General features: G+C 38.0%; 1 protein-coding gene across 14 annotated transcripts in view; it reads right to left on the bottom strand.

Moving 5' to 3' along the window:
- ZBTB20 (zinc finger and BTB domain containing 20) overlaps positions 1 to 24,538 on the bottom strand; it is a 518,459-nt gene that overhangs the window by 482,020 nt on the left and 11,901 nt on the right. For 11 of the 14 annotated variants that reach the window (XR_010391606.1, XR_010391607.1, XR_003258231.2 and 8 more), the window contains exon 1: positions 6,279 to 6,631. The exons of the other annotated variants lie outside the window; for them this stretch is intronic. The gene's annotated coding sequence lies outside the window, so the exon portion shown is untranslated. Of the gene's footprint in view, positions 1 to 6,278; positions 6,632 to 24,538 lie in introns of those variants that run through there. 14 annotated transcript variants of the gene reach the window in all.

The raw sequence follows: 24,538 nt of genomic DNA, 5'->3' as shown, positions 1-24,538 counted from the left end.
ATCTTTCAAATATAAGTGAGACTAAAAACTAAGCAAAAAACGCAGAACTACAGGATAGGACATTTCATGACTTTGCTCAGCAGTCATGCCTGGTATATAAAGCTTTAACAAACTTCATAAGAAGATTTAGATTTCTTTTCCTGTTGCTACTGCCCACTGCAGGAGAGCTCAACGGCATTATTTTAAATACAATTTTTATAAAGCACTGTCCCAGAAGGTGTGGCCTGGTCTCCAGGGAATAGCATTTGTTAGTTTTAGAGAACCAGCAGAGGGAGCACACTAGCAATTAAATATAGTTTTGCTTGTGTTTGTGCTTAAACAATAGGATTCTTTTTATTATTTTATTTTTATTCTCAGCATTCATCTCTGTCACTAATGTCTATGACTCACTTAGCTATCAAATTGCTAGGAGTTTAGGAGCCAATGCAACAGAGAATAACAAGCTCTGGGTATCCCCCCACATAAAAACTTAGTGGACATAAAATATTACCGAGGTGTCTTTTCCTCAGTCTCCCCCCAGCTCAACCTCTGTACCTGTTCTTGACAACCCACCCATAAAATCTTGCATTGCCACTGAGATTTCCACACAACCATTCCTCTCAAGTTCCTGCCCTGTGACCACCAACCCTCTAGGCAGAAAGACAGGCATAAGGCTCTGTAGTGAGGGAGGAGAAATCAATAACTAACTTTCAGACAGCTGAAAGGACAACTCTGAAGTCTGTTAAGACAACATCCCCTGTCCTACTTCTGTGTCCTCGTGGGGTTGATCACACTTCCAGCTATTGATGATTTTAGAAACAAGATATTAACAAGCTTGGTTTTTAGTTGGAAAACAAAAAAAAGTCAGTAAAATGGAGGTCATTTCCATGATGTATTTACCTCAGAATCAAATGGCACACTATACTTGCCTGCATTTTTAGCTGTACCACAATCCCAAGATGAATTTACTATGGAAACATAACATTAAGAGGTCATCTACAGATGTAACTGTGACAATATTTCTTCCTACAAAAGATTTCCTGCAGGTGCTCTGCAAAGAGTTGCAAGCAGGGACATGCATCACTACCCATTTAGGCTTCTTTTCCTCATCACTGCAGTTATCGACAATTTTCAATACAAACTTCTATAATCACTGATTTGATACTAACAGGAACATTCAGGAACAACCTACTGGATTTCATTCACTTGTGCTGTCATTTATACTTATGCAAACTGGACATAAAATGTTACCTAGTTGTCTGATTTCACTCACTTCACAAAACCCTAAGGAAAGGCACACAATACAAGGCGCTGGAGAATCAAGTCCTAGATCTGCTGCCAGTGTTCGAATTCAGCAGGACTGTTTTCTTTTAAAATATATATTTTTTAATAAAAGATGTTAAGGTTTAATACCTGATAACAACCAAACACACACAGCACAGGCTGCAACGCTGAACTCTGCCTTCCGCAAGGCTGGCGGGGTAGGCTACCTCCGATAGGAAAAGACCACTTCTTGGCATGTGAAGATTTCAGCCTTTGCGCCTGTGTCGGCTTTGGCCTTTCTTTCCACAGTGCCACCTAGTGCCAACTGTGTTAGCGGCTTGCTCTTCATAAGGTGAACATTTGCCCCATAGGAAATGCAGTGGGGACCCACACTCTCATTTTGCTGAAGCCAAACCCCAGATGTCATAGAGTAGAAGTATTTTTTTTAATATTGCCTTACCTGATTTGCCCAAATTTTCACTCCGGTATTTTAACTACTTCAGGTCATACAGTCCTCTCTGTACGTGATAAAAGCTGAACATTTTTTTCTTGCAAACCTTTGCGACATGCAACAAATTGCCTCCACAGTACTCACAGCCCTGGCTGGTCCAAAAGCTATGGAAGAAGAATGAGCTTCATTTCCCCACTAGCTATATACATGTCTCAAATGATCATTTTATGAGTCCAGTTCACAAACAGAACTTCCACCAAAGTCAGTCAGTCCAAATGCCTTACATGAGGAAACTGAAGGGGTAAGCACAAGAATGTATGAAAACATAACATACATAGGCAGTAATCATTAGGAAATGCCCATTTCCTATCAAAAGTGAATTTGATTGGTACTGTTAGAACTAAACGTTAACTTCTAAAATAAATAACAACCAGGAATACAGGCAATGCTATTAAAGAAAAATCATCCTGGACAAAAGCTTTGCCTTTATTTGCTCCTTACTGAAATTGTTATAAATCTGTGAAAATCTGCTCAAGTTAAATCTGAACAGATACTGCAAAACTACCTCAAAATTTGGTGAACAGTTAAACAATACTCTTTACCAACAGAAAGTTGGATTATTGGAATTGATAGAATATTAAAAATCCAATTTATTTTTCACGGCTGAGGCTGTTTGTTTACTTTCTGAATTTTCTTGGGCCAAACAAACAAAATCAATGAAGTCAGTTTCACTTTGATTTACCATCATTTTCTCTCCGCAGCAGGGTTTGAACTGCCGGCTCTACAGACGGAACAAGTTATTGTTTAAAAAGAACAATTTCCAGTGCATTGTTTCATTAGAAAATAAAAAAAAACACTTGAAAACATTTATAAAGGGTTTGGATTTTCTAAAAGTTTGGTTAAAAAAAATCTAAGTAACTTGAAGTTAAATTTGAGTTTTTAATTTCCCATTAACATCTATAAAGAGCTTTCAATAGGAGCTCCTAACCATACAGATCACAGTGTAAAAAGTCCTGTAAAATGAGACAGAGGTGCATCCAATGGAAATCTATAAAGCCATAGCATGCCATCAGTTTCTAAGCAGAACTCCTATTCAAATCATTCTGCTTAAAACCCTCACATGGCCTACAAAAATGAACAAGGTTTTCTTGAAATGATTTTAATAACAATTTATCTAAGAATGTAATCTCTCTTGTATGGGATTTGTAAGCCATCTCACAGAATTCTCTAGCAGGGGACACTTCCCTATTTACATCAAACTTTTATATAAACAATAATACATTTTTTTTTATTTTCTGCAGCTGCTTTCCCTTATAAGTAAGCTGTGCCCATGAAGAAAATGTGAAAATGGGAAAACTATGAGTAATATTTATAATAACGATATATCCAACTCAGGAAATTACTACAACTGTCTTTATCAAAATAAACAAGATTGATATTTTTTCCTCCTTTAAGACAAAAACAAAATCCTCTACTATTAAAATTAATTTGACTTCATATTTGTTTGGTATTTGAACGTGACTGTCTTATATCCCATTTTTGGTCTCATTAAAAAAAAACAAGGAAACAAACCAAAAAAACACAGCTACATTGCTTTTCGTCTCACAGGAGTTAAAGAGGCATATACACACTCCATTCAGTCCAAAATTACTCTAGCTACAGGGCATGGCAAAGCATGAAATAACTGCTCCAGAGCACTTCCTCATGTGGGTGTGTTAGATAACTGTCTGCTCCAACACCAAAATAAAGTGTACTGTGACCCAATCACCGCGGCAGAGTTCTGCTCTGTACAGCTGAAAGGGCTGCTAGCATTAAAACACAGAGCCGCGTATCACCAGGGAGCTTGCTAATGCCCTTCCTTCCAACTCGGCTGTACCCTCATGCCAACAGACTTTTCGCTTTCTGAGTTCCAGCTACAGCATCACATACTGGATTTAAGTTTACTTAGGCACACTTCACCCTTTGCTGTTGTATCCAGACTGCAAATGGACTTTGTGCTATCGGAAGAGCGAAGCCTTTTTCTTTTTTTTTTTTTCTTTGCTAGACTATACTTTGGTTTCAAAGGAAATTAAATCCTTCTAATGAAAAAGTCTTTTTTTTTTTAAGATTAAGAAAGGTCTTACTGTGTAATGAAAAATGTTTCTTCTACTCCAACTCTCTTTCTGTGCCCAAATTCTTCTTGCCCAGGGTTTTCATAAAATGAAAAGATACGCTGCAGTCATTTTTAAAGTTTTGCAAGAAAGTTAATGTGAGGCCGGGCTTCTGCTAAATGTACATTTAAGAATCCCAAGCCCAGGTTCACACATCTTCCCACGGAAAAGCTGGGCTGCTGAGGAGCATATACCTGTAGCAGTGGGGGAGCAAGTGACAGGTGCCTGAAAACACACGCACCACACGAAGGGGACGGCTGCTAGCACTCCAGCTGCGTCACTCCAGGCTGACCCCCAGCCGCATGTGTCAGCTGCTCCACCTTTCAGACCCCTACATTTTTGGCATTACTTCACCATCCTCTATAGCCCAAACCTGAGTTTCAAAGCTTGAGACTGGAGCTTGAATAGGGGAGGAAACACCTTGCTACAGTAACAAGTCATTTGAAGCAATAAATACATTTAAAGACCATCTACCAAATAATAATCTGGAAGCCTGAGTAAAAAGGAGAGAAAGAAAACGTAAAGCAATGAATGTCATTCCCCCACTAAGAGACAAGCCAGCCTTTCTTGGCATACTGATGTGTAAAACCCTTGAAAAGTTTCACTCAGGTTCTGGAAATCGAGCTTCTAATAAAATGGAGCAAGTAGCTTCTGTAGTTGTAGTGCTGGTGGATAGACCTGCTGCTTTGGATTTCAATTAACTTAGTTTGTTCAGCGAGGAGGCACTTCTGTTGAAACTGGAGAGTTGCAAGTGAAAGGACATATTAAAAAAAAAATCAAAGAACCTGTTGGCAGCAAAAGTTCTCTTTGACTGTAAAATAATGGATTTTTAAGAAACATTTCAAAAGATCTGAAGGTCTAGGAGAATCTCCTAGGCAGTCCCAGGTGGGTGAGGAATATTGCATTATGGACTTCTTTGTGCTATAAGGAAGGCCTAATGCATTTTTTTAAAAGTCCACCTCTTGCTATTAAATAAATAATTTTCTATTAAAAAAGGTGATTGTTATTGTTGAGAGATCTCCACTGATCAGCGTCCATTTTATATAATTACTGAGGGATTCTCCAGAACATTTTATGTAACTCACTTCCACTCACTATCTTTTTTTTCTTTTCTTTTCTTTTCTTTTCTTTTCTTTTCTTTTCTTTTTTCTTTTCTTTTCTTTTCTTTTCTTTTGTTACCAGCAGAGTAGCAGTTTTACTCTCCAACAGAAATGACAGGAGCTCGGATAAAAAGACCATTTCAAATGGATCAATTTAAGCAGTCTTTAGAACCCATGATAAATCTAGGCTCCAAAAACTCGACAATGCTAAATGGGTTGTGAAACGCATCACAAATCCCTCCCCAGAAAAATAATAAAAATAATTAATTCAGAGACAAGCTTCAATGTTTGAAATCACAAATAAGCAGCATATTTGTGGAATGAAAAATGGTAAATAAATAGTTACTATTTCTGAACAAAATGGCTCGACAGATTTCATAATTTGCCACCACTGTAAAAAATATCTATTCCCTTCCCCCCTCCCTTCCCCGCCAATACACACGGAAACACAAGCATAACCATGCATAAAGTGGGAGGGTGGGGGGCAGCCAAGGATACAAACTCCCTCTTCGAAAGTTTGAATTCTTATTAACCCAGTGATGCCTCCATAATGTTACATTAAATCAGCAACATAAAAGTTGTTATATGTGTTTCCTTTCTTCCTAGTAAAGGAAACTGGAAAAATACTAATAATGAAAAATACATGTTAAAAATATCCATGAGGAAAAAGTACATGTACAATAACCAAAATTAACCCCCTCCGCCCTCACACCAAAACACACAAACAAAAAAATCTCTGAATAAAAATCCTGCCAGGAGTGGAACCTGCTTTCTCTTTTTTGTTTTTATTTAATGTATGGTAAACATGGACTTTAAACTTATAGTATATATTTAAAACAAAGAACAAGAGTCACCGTTAACCCTACTCCCTGGCATTACAGTTAAAAGTCATTGGCAAATACTAATAAAAACCCATTTAGCAGTAAATAAGGAGAACATGATATATGGACGGACAGATGGAATTGCATAAACAGAAAGAAAAAGCAGAGAGACCCACAAACATACGGAGAGGGCTGTTTTAAAAGAGTGAAAGATATTGATTTACTTGTAACTAGTGTTCGAAAACAAACGTATTTGTTTCCTTCGTGATTAAAAAAAAAGTAATTAAAGTGAATCATAAGGGGGCACACCCTTAAATAAGTGTAAGGGGGAAAAACATTTGTAGAGGGTAAGGCCTTCTATAGATGTTCCAAATTTTATGCTAGCAAATAGGTCTGACAAACTTACATCTCTAAATTAAAAATCGGGGGGGGGGGGAGAATAAAGAAGTGCTGGTGGTTTAAGGAAAGTACAGGCTGTATTTTTTTTATTTTTTATAAAAGTTGACTGGCCTACCTTGTTCCCCAGTCCTCAGTTTGTCTCCTCATAGTCGCTGTCTCCCTGGAAGTACAGTGTGAGTGGTAATGACTGCCTGCCTCCCTAATGAGTCCATTTTCCTGCTCTTGATGTTGTGTATATACACACACTGCAACCTACCTTACAAACCACAGAGACGGGAAAGGGAGAGAGAGAGCGAGAGAGAGAGCGAGAGCGAGCAAGCGAGAGTGCGAGAGACAGAGAGAGAGAGAGAGAAAGAGGGAGAGAGAGAGAAAGGCACACACAGACAAAGCCCTCCTACCAGACAGCAGACAACCCTCCTTCCCCTATCTAGCAAAATACAACTCGGCTAATGCAGCAACAGGTTCAATACTGCCAGACTGAGACAGCGTAGAAAAGGTATATGGGGCTGATCAGGATTGTTGGCAAATAAACAGTTTAGTGCCAGCTGGCTCCACCTTTCTTATTTATGTTACAGGATGTTGGAATGCATTGTTTCAGACAGTCCATATAATTATCATAAATACATTTTTTGTGCATATTAGCATGAAGCACGGAAACGTATCAGCCATTCTGCTCCGTAACCTTATAGCTTTAACACATGCAGGGAAGGTGTAAACATATCTCTTTTGACAGGCAGACTGCACAAAGCCCACTGATGATTTTAAAGTCATGAGATCTTTCAAGAAAAGACGCTCCTGAAGATAGGTTTCCCCAGACAATAGGGGAGCAGGGAAAAATGATCCCGACAAGGAGGGAGTCTTCGTAAGAGATTGTTCAGTAAACAACTGCAAAGAGAGGGCTATTCGCCCCAACATTCCCTCCCTTCAAAAATATATATTGGGAAGCTTCTACCCCTACAGCTATAATAATGTACTGTGCTTATGTCTGAACAGGTGCAATGCATACAGTACATGGTGTTACAAGGACAGAAATAAATCTCTCAAGTAAAAAAAACATTTTCCCAGTTGCAAACAGGCCAAGGTTATTTAAAATATGGGTCTAGTTTGAAGAATGTTCTCCCTATATTTTTCTGCTGGGGGTGGGGGTGGGGGGTTGACGGAAGGTCTCAAGGGGAAAGAAAGATGGGAAAAATCAATATACATAACCAGTTACTAGATTTCCTTTTTTTTTTAATATTCTGTCATATCTGAAGATACATGCTGCTTCTACGATAATGCTCACTCAGCCCTGCCTCTCATCACACAAACTTAATTCTGCTAATTTTAATGACAACTACAGACATGTGAAGGTAGCAATACCAGGAAAACAACATGATTTTGCATCTGTATTTCATCTTTCAACCAAGGATCTCCAAGAACTTTATTACTGGGTATTATTATGTTAGATGGGGAAACTCAGTCCAAGAAAAATGTTAAGGGATATACCCAAGGCTACTACTATATGTCAGTGGGAAAACAGATGAGAACCCAAATCTCTGGACCTTAACACAGAATTTATCTTGACTAACTTGTAGCCGTCTAAAAGTTAAGCGTCTTGTTTAAGCCAGTTGTGTAGGCTCCCTCTGTTGTCAGTGGAGAGACAGGCACCTTCAAAAAGCAATTCATCCCTGCTTCTCCCTCTCTCTCTCTCTCTGTCCATTGAGGAGGGAGCCTGCACAGCTAGATTCAGCTAGGCAGCTAGCTGTTGGCTCAAATTAGTTAAAACGAATCTCACCTTTGATCTAAAGGTCTATTACAACATCTGGCTTCCCAAAATACATTTTTATTACTGCATTTATTATTAGGCAGCATATGCCTAAATCTTAGCAAGCTGAAAGGGCTAACCTGCTGACTAAAGGAGACAGGTAAATTCCCTAGATCCACAGATCTGTACCCACAGGCTGACTGGATCTTCATGATTCACACTCAGCCTGTATAATATTAACCACCCTAGTGACTGGTGAACTTTTGTTCACTGGTAGCGCCTACATACCTTTGCATTTAGATTATAAACATTCAATTTTCATCCAGATGTACAGTAAATACAGAAGGATTATGTAATTTTTTTTCAAAAGGTTAATTATCATTAGTGCCTTCATCAAAACCCACTTTTCTTAACTTAGGGGAAAATATAAAGAGTAAAAAGCTCTATTAGGTGACTTAGGTCAACTCCTTCAATAATATTTAGCTGAATATGCATCTGGCACATGTAGAGGCAGCATTACAAGTGAAGTTCAAATGTACCCTGCAAAATTTAACACTATTATATATTTACTCCTCTGGACTTTATGACCATATTCACCTTACTGAAGGGTACATAAGGTTAGGAAAGCAGAAAGAGCATTAGGAGACTTTGTATCTAATTGTGGTTCTCAATAGAACTTGATCTGGCTGTATATCTGTCAATTGACTTCTTACTGCCCCAGTTTTTCTGTGTGTAAAATGGACTTAACTGTAATTCCACAGACAGCTGGGACCATAAATACGTAAAGTGCTTTGTCTTCCCTCAGCCTGGCATCTCACAAAGTTTTATTATGGGGAACATTATGGGAGCCACATATAAAGACCTTATGGAGGGTGATCTGTATCAAAGCCAGCTGATGCAATTAGCAAGACTATAGATACTTCTGTTTAGTTCATATAATATGAATAGCCCTTGAATCTCAAATTTAAAAATTAGATATACATCAAAATGAGGATATCAGATATAAGATATTCTTAGTATTCTGGCACACCTGACCAATAGCTGATGTTCAATCTTACGTACCTTATAGGTTCAAATATGAAAATAGATCCAAAACTTACCAGGTCTGGATAAAATATAGGTTTGAACCCTTCGAATTTAACAGAGGTTCAGGTTGAAATCCAAGTACTAAGCCTGAACCACTTAAGTTTGAAGAATGTTCAGATTTGCCTCTGACCTGGTCAAAAATCTTGAAGTTGGGAGACATCTAGATCTCTACTTCCTGTAACTTCCTAGAAATCTAACATATGTTTCTAAACCAGGATCACAGGTCAGATGTCCTCATAATCTGAGGAATTCTGAATCTCAATAAGGACTCTAGAACTAAGCCAGATTCCATCCAGTTACGGAAATAGTTAGAAACAAATCTGTACAGGAACCCAAAGCAACCCCTTCTCAAGTTATGAGGTTCAGGTATATGCAGAACTGTAGAACCAAAACCAAACACTTTTGAATTCTGAGGTTATTGGAAGGCAAGTATGAAGTAGATTCCAACCTTGTTAAGGTAGTATTTGGCCCTCGATCAGAACTGGATCCAGTTAGCTTTAACCTTTAAAAAATACAAATACTTATCCGACCTGAATGACAAACCCCTCAAGGTGTGATGTGAACAACAAGTTCCTAGCCTCTCACTCCTTTTAGAGGGAACCAAACCCATCCCACTTCTTATCTTCACAACTCTAAAGAATCACTGGGGAAAGTTCAGACCATAGATGAATGGCCCAGGTTAGCGACCTGAAGAGACAGCAATAAAGTGGCATCAGAGCTACAGTCTGGTATTACCATGTAGCCTCCTAAAGTCTGCCCAAACCCTAAGTCCTAACAAGCAACAAGTTTTGATTTCCTAGTGAGACTGCAATTCTTCTGCATCTGAGGAAAAATGGCACTTTCTTTGTGATCCTCTATAAGGATCTAAGCCCAACCAGGAGAGGACTTACACGTCAGTCTAAGGGGGCTAAGTTAGTATGCCACTTGCTGCATGTAAGACAACACAGTTAACTTCATCCACTTTTTGAGCCTCAAGGGCCTGATTCTGTTGTCTTTTAAGTCATTCAGACTATTTAAACCATACAGAAAAAAGTGTAAAGCATCATGAGTGGAGCAAGTGAATGGAAAATCCTATTTTAATAATGTTTTGCAAACACATAAATGATGGCAAAAGAGGAAAGGTAGTGAGGACTCCAAACCCATGATCTACATCGTTGTACAAGGAAAATGCCATAAGTTGATGACCACAACACCTATCTGCCCTTTTAGTTGGGCCTCAGACTTCAGATAACTTAGCCTTATGACCAAGAGCTAGAGAACCTTTCTTCCCACCTTAGCAAGGATACAGTTGGATTCCTCTCAGTTGTTATGACATATGGTTAATGGAAGTTGAAACCAATACTAAGAGATTGCAGTGTCTGTATGAATGTATGTCTGTTCCTATCTAGCAGTAGGCTAAATTTCAGAAGTGGTGAGAAACAACAGTTCTACCAGAAGACAAAAAAAATGCTGAGCACTTCTGAAAATGAGGCCACTAATGTGAAGCTTAAACTTAAGTCTTCAGAGACTGAGCTAAGCTACTTAATCAGCAACTAGCAAACTGAAAAGAGAATTCCCAAGCTAATGCTTTATACTGGGGATGGCCAAACTCTAGCCCATTTACTTGACTCAGGATGTCAGATGAGGGCATGCTCACCCTCACCCCCTGTTCCCATGGGCCTGCAGTCTCTTCTCTCCATTCTGTGAGCAGGTTGATGGCAATGTGCTTGGCTCACTTGCAGGAATACAAAAGAGTACAAGTAACTGGTGACTGTTCTTAGTTCTCTCACAGGCTTGGACCTACACCTATCACATGACATGAAAGCCAGCATTTCAGTCACACGGCTAGCATATGTTTGGCCACACAAGCCAACATGCAAGCAAACTCCTATCATGTGCCCAGAAGTGCAACTATCACACAATAGAGATGTCAGAATTTTGGTTATGCCATGACATACATCATGTCACACCATAAGAAAGAGGCTGAAACAGAGGGTTGCCAGCAGGCATAGCAAAAGGCTCTATCACCCATCCTGCAAGAATAGGGAGCACTGGTTTACCCAGTAGATAATACTCTTGCTGTTCTTTTTCCATCAATTTGCCTTCTCAGTTCAAAGTTAATCACTGGCAACTGTCATTAGGGAGGTGAAGGAGCATAACCCTTCCAGAAAAGCCTTGAAAAGAACAAAATAATGGCTGCCTCCTTAAGGTGAGTGGAAAATTCTGGTGTTTGACACACCAGGGGCCCCATCTACAGTTCTTCCAGGGAGCTGCACAGCCCTGAGAACACACTGATCTCCAAGAGTATGTGGGAGATGAGAAAAATCGAACAGTCCACCAGAACTGATATTGCTGTGAAAGTGTCTTTGTCGTAAATGACAAGATTCAGGATGACAGACTGCGAGGGGAGAAACATGCTTCAGTGCCAAATAACATATTCTACATGGATCTGTTCTCTCCTCTTCTTTTTGTTCCCAGGCTCACCAGCATGGTGAGTTTACGCATACCCTGTAGGCAGCCACAACCAGAACAGGAGACACAGCATCCTATGATCACGTTTAAGGCAATGACCCACTTCCTTTGAAAAAACTTGGCCTTTTAGCAATTATTTAAGGACTGATTTTCTAGTTCTAAAGAAATTTAAGCAGGACTGACTCTATGAACTCATTGGATATCCTGCCCATCCTTGAGTTAACACACCATTTTAGACGTACTCCACATGCCTGCCCTATTACAATTCTATGGATGCATGCAGGGACTCTGCTTTACTAGAATCCCAGGATTTGTTCTTAGAAACCAGACTCGTTCCTTCCAGCTGAATCAGAAACACTCTCAGTAGCTCAGGACCTCATTTTGATCCTTCTAGATCAGTGATTCAGCTGATCCTAAGCGTAAGATCTTTTCCCAGGCTTTGCAACCAACATGACTTTAAGGCTTAGCATAAGGTTGTCATACTGGTGTTAAAAATTCCAAGCAAATTTTTGCAGCAATTCTCTTTCAGAGAGTATAGGCAGGACCTGGAAACACTCACAGCAACCTGTTTGAACCTGATTACTTCCACTTAGTTCCCTTCATGATATAGTCAGATCTCCTACCCTCCCCTGGTATATCACACCATCATGTTGCCAGCCTGATGGGACTGGTGATTCAGTTGTCCCTATTGATGTCCTGCAGTGTCTGTGCAAGTTTGTTGAAACATAATGAGAAAGATGCCAATTAAAAAAGCACAAGAGCCCTGCAGCTTGGCAGGCTGATTCAAATGAGGTACCTGTATGAAGTGATTAAAAAGAGGTTTTCTAAACCTGAAGATAACAGGAGGACAGTGTGTTTGATTTACATCAGCAGGGGTCAACAAAAATGTAAAAGAAACACACAAATGCTCTTTATCCATGCATATTTGCTGGTGAAGATGTTAAGGATGGAAGGAGAGAAGTAGAACATGCTTCCGGTGTCCTGCAATATGCAAAGACTCTTGATTGTTCTCTTGTCAATACTTTCCTTTAATACAGTAGCTTTGCTCTACAGTTCTATTGCACATATTAACAAATAAAACCTCACAACTTCCTTTGCCAGAAACCTACTGCCATTCTCATTTTATAGATAGCAAAAAAAAAAAAAAAAAAAAAAAAAAAAAAAAAAACAATGGAAAAAGTTAAGTAGTCTGTCAAGAATGGAAGTGGGATTGATAGGTCAGGCTTTCATGCTTGGAAGTTCAGGCTACGCTGCCTCCATGGATCAGGCTCTCAGACAGCCCAATTGACTGGCAAAACTGGGGCACACTTGCTGAACCAGAACTGGCTTCTGTAATGTTTTTTTAATCCAGGAATGTCCTGAATAATAGAGCAGATGCAAAGCTGGTATGTCTCCAATAGTTTCAATGGATTTGTGAAAATCTGCCTCCAAGTCATATGTAGCATGACTGCACAAATGCCCACTTTCTTTTATGATGACACTACTGGCACTTTGGAAAGGAATATTTTGCACAGTGACTGTTCCCTTGCAACACTTAAGCCACTTTGCACAGAGTCTGCAAAACAATGTTTCCCCTGCATGACAATCCGGTGTCAGATACGATAGTGCTATATTACTATAGCACTGTTAGGTAAATATTGCTGCTACAGCAGTGAGTTGTGACAATGAGCATTAGACAATTTAAAAAATTTTGTCTCAACATAGCTATACCAGTGCCAATCCATGCTTTTTATACAGGTGTGACTTATCAATACTGGTGTGTATCGATCACCGTCTCCAGGGACTGAGAGTCCTAATAAAACCAATCCCAAAAGAGTGATATCACAGTGCAACACCATTTTGCAATTCAAAAAACAAAAACACATAAAGAGTTCTCAAATTCCCACATGCTCTATCCTCATCTCTCTTTTATTTTAGCTTTACCTCTTGAATCTGTAGATTGTCTTACACTTACTTCACACATAAGGACTTGTAGTTACGTATGTGGCCTCTGCTATGTATGTGTTCATCCTGTCCATTTACATATCGCTGGGATATTACCATTATTTGCATCAGTAGGCAATCTGTGAACAATTTAGCAGTTGAGCTAATGCGTTAAGGCCCTCATCCAAGCCATGGTGTTACAATGGAATAGGATCTTGCTACATAGCAGAGGGTGTATTGTAAACTGCACTCTTTACTACATACTCCATGGTTCCCAAAGGTTACTTATAAAATTCAATTATAAAGACTCATATGGCAGCTCAGTCAACGTTTAAAGGACTACAATATTTGAGTAGTCCTTTTACCATCTATAATAAGATGATGCAGTTACAGAAATCCTTTAGAAACAGAAATGGCACAAGTTGTAAAAAGTAGTTTTACAAGCTGAAAGGAGCTATTGTAACAAACAAGTCAGCATGCACATCCATCACTGTCTTCTACCAGACAACTAGGATGACTATCAAGGATTTCTATTTTTGTCCCAGTAAATTAGGGAACATGCAGGAGGATTTGATTTCTGTCATAATAATTGCAGATGAACATGACATCAACCACAGTGAAAACGCTGTAGTCCTAGGTGGCCCTCAGTTCAATTTTAACCTCTTTAAATAATAAAACAAAATACTTCGGCAACTCCAGTGTTTGTGGCACCAGTAGAGATAAACTAAGTTTACTGTAGATGAAGATCTGATCTAGATGGGAAAAAAGGGAAGGCATCACTAGCAACATTTTGGAAGCTGTTATTTGATCCTCCGGGTGTGATTGAATTGGTATTGGCAGTGAGTGAATTGGCATCTTTTCACAAGTTTATCTGCACAAGTTTATGAGCATGAATCCTTTCTACCTGAAAAATGTTTATGCTAGCATTCTCAAAGGCAGTACTGTGTGCTTTAACTTTTTATTTGATTGACTATACATAAAGTGGACAAAGAACACATCTACAAAAAAGAGAGACAGTATTGCAGCTTCAATCATTCAAAAGTCTTCAGTAGGCCTTGAGTTTTATGCAACTGTCTGAAAAACATAAGATTATTTTTAAACTCTAATGTGTTCTTAAGTGTGTTTAAGCTTTTCTACACTGTTTTAAAAACTGAAAACTTAGGTTTCACTATTTATTTTCTTTAAGCTAAGACTACATGAGTAACGCAAATATCCCAACATGTACAATACTGTTGTGAGAGTTGATAGGAGCAATACTAAGTGCCATTATTCATCCAGTACTTCACCATGAAAGCCCTTCAGCTAACGTAGGATTAATTTCTTCAAATATAGGTACCATATATAAGTTTCTCTGTAAGATCCCTCTCCATGAATTCTAAGTAAGAGTTAAAAATGTGTTTACCAGGCAGACTGGAACTGGAAGTTACTGAAGAGACTAGACTCTCTTCCAAAGCTGCATGGTTTAAATCACACTTTTAAGCAGCTCAGCACAAAATTTCACCCTAGGACCCAGATTCAAATGGCCTAAATTCCTGCTAAGTCCCCTTGCTTAGTGTTTCTGGATATATGCCCCTAAAGTCCCAGTGCCAGCCAATAGGAAATATCAAAGGACTTGGGGGTATTTAGGCCATCTGAGTGACCTGGGCTGTATAAAGAAATGCCTGAAGCTGTTTCTGTTCTCCCTGGGGGGAATAAACGTTACAAAGACCACAGAGCATAAAAAAAAAAATGAAACTGAGGTTCCTTTTCCGTATCTTTTGGTTATTTTTGTTTAAAAAAAAAAAAAAGTTTATCCTTGCTAGTCAGAGGAACCCATTCCAAGAAAAGATTTGTATCAAAAACTCTGTATCAAAAGCATTGGAAACACCAGTAAGGATGTCACCATTTTACTAGTACTAATAGCACCAAAATTAAGTATAGAAGTTTCACTTCCACAAATCTTAGTTATCCATAGAGCACCTCAAGAGAGATGAGATTGCTTGTGCATGTAGGTGGGCAGGATTTAGTATTCATAGTCTTTGAAACTTTTAGTCACAAAAAGATGCTTCTGAAGAAGAAAAAAACCTAAACCTAGATGTAATAAAGAAAAGAAATCTCCTGGTCTGAATATTATTTTCTATAAGCTAAGATCTCATAGAAAAACTAGGCAAGACTGGTTCCAATTAGTCCTTTAGTTTTAGCCTAGAGGAGAATATTTTTGAATAGTCTAAACAAAGTTTGCTCAGCTGTTTTAAAGGATGCATTTAGAGGTGCATTTTTTTAATATTAATTGAAATTCATTTTGTAAGGAAGAGAGGAAAGAGTCTATTATTTAAAACCAAAGAAATTAAAAGCAAAAAGCTGCATTAATTGAAAATTAAGCCTCAAGTTTTATTTACACAAGGACAGAGATAAGGGTCTTTCTTTCAAATCACATCTATCAAAAATTGGAAGATCTGGTGAGTTTAGTAGAGGTATATGCCTGTAAACTTGACAGAAATCAAACTGGGTATCCTATCGACAAACAATTCTTACTTTACCATTATTTGAAGAAAAGGGTCTTTCATTACAGGACCAGAGAACACAGGACAAGGGGACATAATATTGTCAAAATGATACAATGGAAAAGAACTGCACCATCTTCAGTGCTGCTCTTTCAGTCAGATTTTGTGAACTGCCTTAGTTAGATACCATTTTATAGCCAAAGGGCTCCTTTTCTATAACTTTCTTTGCTCTTTATAGCAAGAACTATAATATTTGGTATTGCTACATAGGTGGTCTCTGATTATGTAACGAGAGATCTCCATTGCAATATCTGTGCAATTAGGCATAATTAAGTTTGCCAGGGGAACTTTAATTTCCTGATTTTTAAGTAAATAAAGAATCAATTTTAATGTTGCACTAATCACTACTAACTAACTTTTAATTGGTTTTGTTTCAAAATTAGAGGTCACATTATGAAACCATTTGATAGAATGGGAGGAGTAAAACCAACAAAATAAACAGAAGTTACAATTAAGATAACTTTATATTAACTGGTATGTTGCTGCCCTACTGTTCCATTTGTTGATTTGTCCTGAAGCCAATAAAATAGCATTAAGACTCAGGGTACAGATATGACTTTAAATACTCTCTGTTGTGGCCTGGGAAGGAATTGGCATTTATTTTTACCATACCATGATAATATCACAGATGTTAAAATCATAAATGTCAGTATACCTTAAAGCTTTCTGTTTTAGAAACAAAGGTGCAACCACTTCAGCTAAACGAAAGTCTCCATTAGTTTCAGTGGACCATCTGTGGGCCAAACACCAAGCAAAAGAGAAAAATAAGTCTGCTTTTTTTTTCCTTGTTTAACAGAAATCCCTCACATCCATCAAGCTATACACAATACATTCACCTGACTGGGCGAAGCTCAGTTCCAACCTGGAACTCCTATGAATTCATATAATAAAGCTGTAACACACGATAAAAATTCACTAGAGATGATCAGATATGGGTGCACAGGGAGAAAGTTGGGAGCACCCTGTTACAGCTACCTGGTGCAACATATATACTCTCAGTCATGAGATTCAGGAACAGCTGTTCAGCCACCGCATCCAACTAATCTAAATTTGATAGCATCAGCAGGAAATTTTCACGATAATCATTCACAATTTAAAAGCAGATATGAGAAAGATAGTTATGGGGTTATAATGAATAGAATTTATGGGGCATTACTATCTCAAACTGCTCTTTCAATCTAAAGACTGCTTAGTGCTCAGGGTATCAAAATGCGACAACAATGGTCAAGGTCTTCGTAACAGGATTATCTCTTTTCTTTCCTTCTTTATTTCTTGAAAAGCAGTGAAATAATAAATAGTTTTGACGTTTAAATCATTGTCAATAGTCTTCAGAGTCAACACGCTGCTTCAAATATCCAAGACCTCTTGTATTAGGAGGCTGTCTGCAAATAACCAAGTGTCAGTTCACATCCAGTGCAATCTTTAATTACAACCTTCACCGTTAAGCAGGCCAGAAGCTTTTTCTCTCTTAAATTAAAGCTTTAATTTTGGAGCACAAGAAGTCAGCCAACAGGGTAAAAAGCACCAGTTTACCATACTGCCGAAAGTCAGCTCAGTGTGAACCCTGTCTTAAAATATGAATGACACAAATTACATCATTTTCTGGAGAAGCCATAACATAACAATTTCTGAGAGTTTTTGATGCTAGGTACTTAATGATATTGAAAGTTCTTTGAGATTACTTTACAGGCTACTCCTCTGAGACAAGAAAAGTTATGTGCAAGACAAATGAAACAGAAAAGCTGACTTACAGGCTCTCAGCACTATTTGCAGGTCTCAAAGCACAAGATGATCCATCCCCATCTACAGCAAGAGTTTCCTTTCAGAGGAACAGGAATATTTTGCTTCACAATAGCTCAAAGGTGTGCAAATCCCTACAAGATACTAACACTACATTCCATTCATTTTAATGGAAAGTAGATGTCCAAATTCCCAAAGACAGCCCTTTTACCATTGGGCCTAAAGAAACAGATTACATGAAAATATCTTTCTATCACAAGAGAAGACAAAAAAAAATTCCAATTAAAACTGATGGAATTGATCGAAGAGTGAAAGCCATCAAGGAACAGACAGGCAAAATGGGGAATAAAATAAGGGAAAAGTGCATAAAGTTATCTCATTCCCCTCAAGGAGTACTAAAAAAACTCTCTACAAGAATAAAAGAAGATATTTGAAATTTGTTTTCTAACTAAAAGCTAACAGAAATATAGATTGAAGAGCAGGAAGCACGCTGAAAACTGTAGCAAATGCAGATTCTAAAACTTGGAAGTAAAAGATTGTAATTTGAATTACCCCATTATCACAATTAAATGACCATGAAGCACTCCAGTGTTTTAGGAGTAGCCATAAGCACCTCTAACTTCATGGTTATGAGTTTGAACTAAAGTTCCTTTGACTCCAAAAACATTCTCAGCCAATACTGCTTGGGCTAAAAGAAAATTGCTATAACTGTAGTCTTCAGGCTTAGAATAGATATCTGCTGTATGTCTGGGAAGAGTTGATAATTTTGGCATGTAATCACAACAACTACAGTAAAAAACATTTTTGCTTTGTAGACTTAACCCCTCTCCTCCTAGCATAATACCTTCATACTCCTAACACACAAGTACACCCTCTCATTAGTCACACACTCTCCTGCTAAGTCAGCCTTTCAGACCTCAGCTGTCTCACTCGCACTCAAGACCAGACCATGTGCTGGGCTTTTCTGAGCAGAGCTGTGGACCTAAGGCCATGCTCGTGGGGACAAGTAGTCAGTGGATCAACAGCAAATGATCCCACACACTTACATTCTCCCACTGCGGCCAGGCTCTCAACCCCCAGGAAGCATGCTTGGACCTCTCCACATTACTTGATAAACCCTTCTCACCCTTAAATTGGCAAGTGTACCCCCACCTTTGAGAAGATGTCGATAAGCAATTTAAAGGAAGTGTTATTTGTGAAACTGATAGCTAGATTTTCACTTAACAGCACATCTAAGATCACACAGAAAGGGCAATACTGGCATATAGATACATACCACTTTGTAGATACTAGAGAAAGTTAAAAAAAAGAAAAAAGAAAAAGCAGTAAGGTGTGGAAGACCATTAAGTGCACGAATGACAGATATGAGCAAAACCAGCACCAATAATATAGCACTGGTAAACAAACATATTTCTCTTTTTTTCCAACAAATGAAAGCCTCTGAGGAACAAAGGCTTCTAGAGAGGTACTTCTCAGACCCTCCAACACCAAACACCTTAGCACCTCCAACACTTCCAAACCTCACACAGATGAGATTGATGAAATGGAGCCATGACAGACAAATCCACAGATGGCTTCAAAGGCAGAAATATATTTGATACAAGATATCAGGCCTGCATCTAATTTGCCAGAGGACAAACTGGAAAGGAGAATGAGAAGACAGGCAACACAAGTTGTGGTAGAGCACTCCTCAGCCACCACACAATGGTCCTAGGGGAGATGTTAGTACATTTTGCTGCTGTTATTTATATCCAGTTTGGCCAGGAATCTATGAGTCATGATACCTATATTTACATTGTCAGATACAGAAACAATTCAGTGGCATTTTTCTGTTAGTGCTCACTTTTTAGTATCTGCCACTTAGAAACATTTACATGAAAATAACACATAATAGAAACGTGATGCATGAAACATGAGGCTCTAATTTCAATCTGCAAATGAAAAATCGAAACATTCTAAAAGTTAATAGGGAAGTGACGAGAGTACAAGGATTTCTGATCCTTGTACAAAACAGCAAAAAACAGACTTTTGTCTACCTACTTACATAGGAAGTAAGCAATGCTATCAGGGGCTGGTGAGAGAGATGCTGCTAGCCCATGGAATCGTTTGTCATCAGATGCTAAAAAGAAAGTAATAAATGGGTCGGACTTTGAACATGATCTTACAATATTTTCAGGATCTAAGAACTGCTATTAAGTAAGAGTATTCTATGACAAGGTTCCAAGGAAAGCTAGCTATCTCACATAGTTTTTCAATCCTAACTGTTAAATCCAGACAGCAGGTTTCTCATTCTACTGTTAATATTAAAGATACCAGTTTTACAAATGGGAGCTTAATGGTTAACAAACATCAGAAAATTCATCTATTTGACTTCTCTTAAAGATGAAGAAAGTAACAGGAAACAAGCATGTAAGTGTACCAAAGTAATACAAAACCCAAGATAATTCTTTAACACTAGAGTTTGGGCATTGTCAAAAATTATTAAGGAGCAAGTCAGGATGGATTCACATCTATCTCAGACAGTGCAGACAATTCATTTCTGCAGTCATTTCCAGATGAGATGTGCCTTTAAGTGAAACTACTGAAGCAGAACTCTGAAGAGTCTGATGATCCTGAAAGTGAGATGTTTTAAGTACTATCATCATCATTATTAAACTTAGCTGCACTGACAATTTAAATCTGTGTTCCAAACCTCCTAGATGCTCTTCAACATTAGACACCTTTGTGTCTTGAAGACCCAAAAATAAGCTTACCAGTTATTATGCTGTAAAGAAAACCTCTACTTAACAAGATAGATGCAACCTTCTTTTATCTTAATGATATTGCCTTCAATGTAATACAAAAGAAGCAATTGACAGCATGATTGAAACATTTCTTTTAGAGACATAAAAACTCAGTGGTCCACTACCAGAATCTCCAAGTGAAGAAAGAGGGGAAAAAAAGAAAAGAAAAAGTAACAGCATTGAACAGTGATATTAGTGCAGGATGTCTAGCTGAACATGACAGATGGCCTCCTAATGGCCATAAGCATCCACACAAGAAAATGTGTGTCCTTTCATGCTGCTGTTAATTCTGTATTGAAATGAAAAACACAAACATTGGGACAAAGTTACTGAATATACCATCCAAGAACAAAGAAAAAAAACAAGACAAGGAGGTCTTTACTATTTGGTTAGGGAAAAAAAAAAAAAAAAGTTTAATGAGAGACATTTAAGCAATTGGGAACATTTAAAACAATTTTTCTTCTTTCTGCTATATGGCTGCGCCGTGCTATCTTCCATCCACGTTCGATAAAAAGTAGCAACCAGCTTTCCTGAAACTGTACTCTAGAATGAAAAAAAAACCCACCACCAACAAAAACAACACTCTGAATCACCTAGTCTGGCCAACTTGAGTGAAAAAGGAAGGCTGATGTCCCTGGATCCCAGTGACACTTAGTGTCACTCTCAGGAACATGTGCCTCTGCATTTGCATCAACAAGTATGTTGAAATTTGCACTGAGAACAAGGAGGACTTTGATCAAAAAATAGCACACATTTTACTCTGCAAGGAACTTTACAGAGAGGTACTAAATTTACAAAAGCAGTTGAAGGAGGTTTCAGAGGGACTTGACAGATTACAGGCTGATGACACTACTGTTACAGCTTCAGTGGAAATGTGGTTTGATCTAATTAACAACAAAGAACTAGAACCACTGAAGAACAAAATTAAAATTATTCAAAGACGCTTGGAAGCTTTCCATTTTGTAGCCACCAGGACCGATTCCAAACACAAATGGATGGGATTAAACCCAGAATAGGATGTAGAGATTGGGACAGGAATGGGACATATTCCAGATATCTCAAATCTCTTCTAAGATTAAAAACTGTAGATCCATTTTTTCCCTAAATTTGGCATTACAAAATGGATTTGATTGATCACAATTAATTTGATCATGCTGCTGGAAAATACAGATGTTAAGTTAGAGCGGACAAGATGACTGAATTCAGAAATTATAGTTTTTAGAACAGATGTATTGCTGTCCAGCCAGCTCAGCATCACCTTTTACACATTTTTAGTTTATTCATATTGCTTTGACTGAAACTCTGTAACAGCATAGGTGCTAAAAATCAAAGAATCTGGTGAAAGTGTACTGATATGGAGAGTTAGATATAAAAGCTTCATAGACCTAACTTTTCACAGACTATGGAGTCCATGTGCATGTTCTTATGTTTTAATTACAGAATCACATGCTTTACATTTTAGACAACATGTGCCTTTCTGTGCTTAAGGAATAAATATGCCCAAAAAGTAAGTTGCATTGTATGTATGTAATGTTTCAGTGAATAAAATATTGCATTTGAGTGTTTTCTCCAAAATGCTTTTGCAGAAATTACCAAAAAGTCACGCTGGGGGGAAAAATTCACTCTGATATGTTGGCTGCTGTTTCCACATACAAATTTTCTCTCCACACCCAACGGGGAACACATACCTCAGCTGAACAATTGTAAGCATATGTTAGCTATGCCAATATCCTGTGGAAAGTAACAAAAGGCTTTAACTTATTTTTAACTGAGAGAAGGGCATAACTAAGAAAATTTGTACTTTATAATTTCAGGTCAGATTTGGGGTTGCTGTATTTCCCTCTTTGGGAAGTTGTAAGATTACTAATCTTATAATTAAAAAAGTAAAAGTTAATGAGGAAACGTGTTAATGTCAGATGATTTATATGCCTATTAATATTATAAGTGTATTGGGGGGAAAAAAAAGAGGGAAAAGGAAAAAACCCATTGTGTAATCCAGTTCTGATGAAATGCCGGACAACTTTGAGACTGATAAAATGAGTCACTGCCAACTGACTCAGCATGACAACAGGAGTTCATTGTTGTATTTTGACTGAAGGAAGCAAACAGCCAGTTGGTTTAAACTGGATTCTTTTTTTCACTAAAATGTGATATTTCCACCATCATCTTGTTCCCCTTTCACATCTTCCATCAGACCCGCTAGTGTCTCCAGTACCTACTGCATTTATTAAGTCCAGCACTATTCAGCTAGCATTAGATACAACACACATTAAGCCCTGGGATGTACAATGTTATAAAATTAACTTAAAAGGCTGGAATGCAGCTCCATTTTTAAGTCCCAGCATATTTATATTTCACATATGGTTTCTGCTAGGATATTCACAAGGGGCACTATAAAGTATCTCAACATGTGAGGTACTCTTGTAAATTCTGCTATGTCCTTAGTTGCACTTACTGTCCTCAGGCATGGGGGATGTTGTACTGCAAGTACTAATAACGATATAGATGCTGCATGCTACATCCACATCTCCTCCTCCCTCCTTGCAGATTTGGCAATATCACGATGACTGAATTCAGCTCAAAAACTGGAATTCTTGCTTGTCTCCAAGGCCTCCTAAAGACTGCAAGACACTGCAACTTCCCTCAGCATGCTCAGAAGTTAACAAAACAAGCACCTCTCACGGGGCTCAGGACCCTGTAGAATTAGGGCAACAGAACTAAACCAACTATGCTGTCCCCATCTTTGGGATCTCTGAGCACTGGAGTTACAGGAGGGTTTTGTTTGTATACTATATCAGGCTGTATTTTTATTGGTCATACACAGGTCTACCAAGAAGGTTCACCTGCTGCACAACGTTGTATAAAGAGTGCAGTGCATGTTACAAAATCTGATTTGTGGCTCTTTTCCTTCCATACCCTCAGCTCTCACAGTCTCAGTGTGCATTAGTTTCTGCTTTTTTCCCTAAAGCTGTTTCTCCTGAATTCTGCCAGAAAGGTGAGAATCTTTTTCTTTCCAAAAGAGATTATTAGAATCTTAAAAGCTGACCGATACTAACTTCAACTTATGAAAGAATCCCAGAGATAAAATTAAACTACTTTTGTAAAGGAACAAGCAACAAGAAAGGTCCATACTTGTTCAGGCAGCTAAAATATCCCCAGATATTATAACCTTTAAAAAACCCTATTTTGCCAAAAGCAACTATGCCACATCAAAAATTATTGCATAAGGAGAAAAAGTCTTCACAACTGAAAGACAAGACTGAGAATCAAGAAATCGGTGTTAAGTCCATGACAGTTTGCCAGGTGACTTTGACTAAGTCAGTCAACATCTCTAAATCTTAGTTTATCCATCAGTACAAGAAAGTACTAACACTTCCCTATTTCAAGAGGGTGTCTTAAGGCTTAATTAATTGATGTTCATAAAGAACTCAGATTCTCAGATGAGAGGCATCAGAGAACACCAAAGTATTATTAATCTCAGGTGCCAAAAAATCATCCCTGCTCTTGCACGAAACAGCTCTGAAATATTTGCAATTTCTATGGTAGCAATATCCCCCATTCAGTTTGCAAATGATGAGAGTTATCCAAACAAAATAAATGCCTGTTCATCAGAGTAAACAAAGACATGATTTTACAAGTCCAATCTAAATTGTAGAGATAATCAATATGAGAATAGCAGTGCCCACAATGAAACCTGTATTAATTATGAAGAGAGTTTATGAAAGAAATTAATCATTATTATGGAGTTCGCTGTAGGAATTTAATAGCGTGAGCCATTTCTACATGACTCTTATGATGCTTGAGGTCAAATATGCTGAGTTTGAAATAAACTTTAATCTACTCTGAACTAACTTTGTATAAAAAAAGAAAGCTTCTCATAAGTTCCACAGTACTGCCCAAAACAACAAATCTACTCTACCCCAATAAGTGCGTGTGGTCTGATATGCCATTCTGAAAATAGATTTTAATGTCTCCCCTTTTATTTATTTATTTAAAAACAGTGTTATAGAAAAATTATATACACTGCTTAAAAGAGAAAAGTAGATATGGTAGATAACCAATATATTTTTAAGCTTACTTTGTACTTTTTTTTTTTTAAAGTAAC

This window comes from Dromaius novaehollandiae, chromosome 1, assembly GCF_036370855.1.
Source record: "Dromaius novaehollandiae isolate bDroNov1 chromosome 1, bDroNov1.hap1, whole genome shotgun sequence".
NCBI lineage: Eukaryota > Metazoa > Chordata > Aves > Casuariiformes > Dromaiidae > Dromaius > Dromaius novaehollandiae.
Note: the sequence above shows the minus strand (reverse complement) of the source record. Positions and strands in the feature narration are given on the sequence as shown.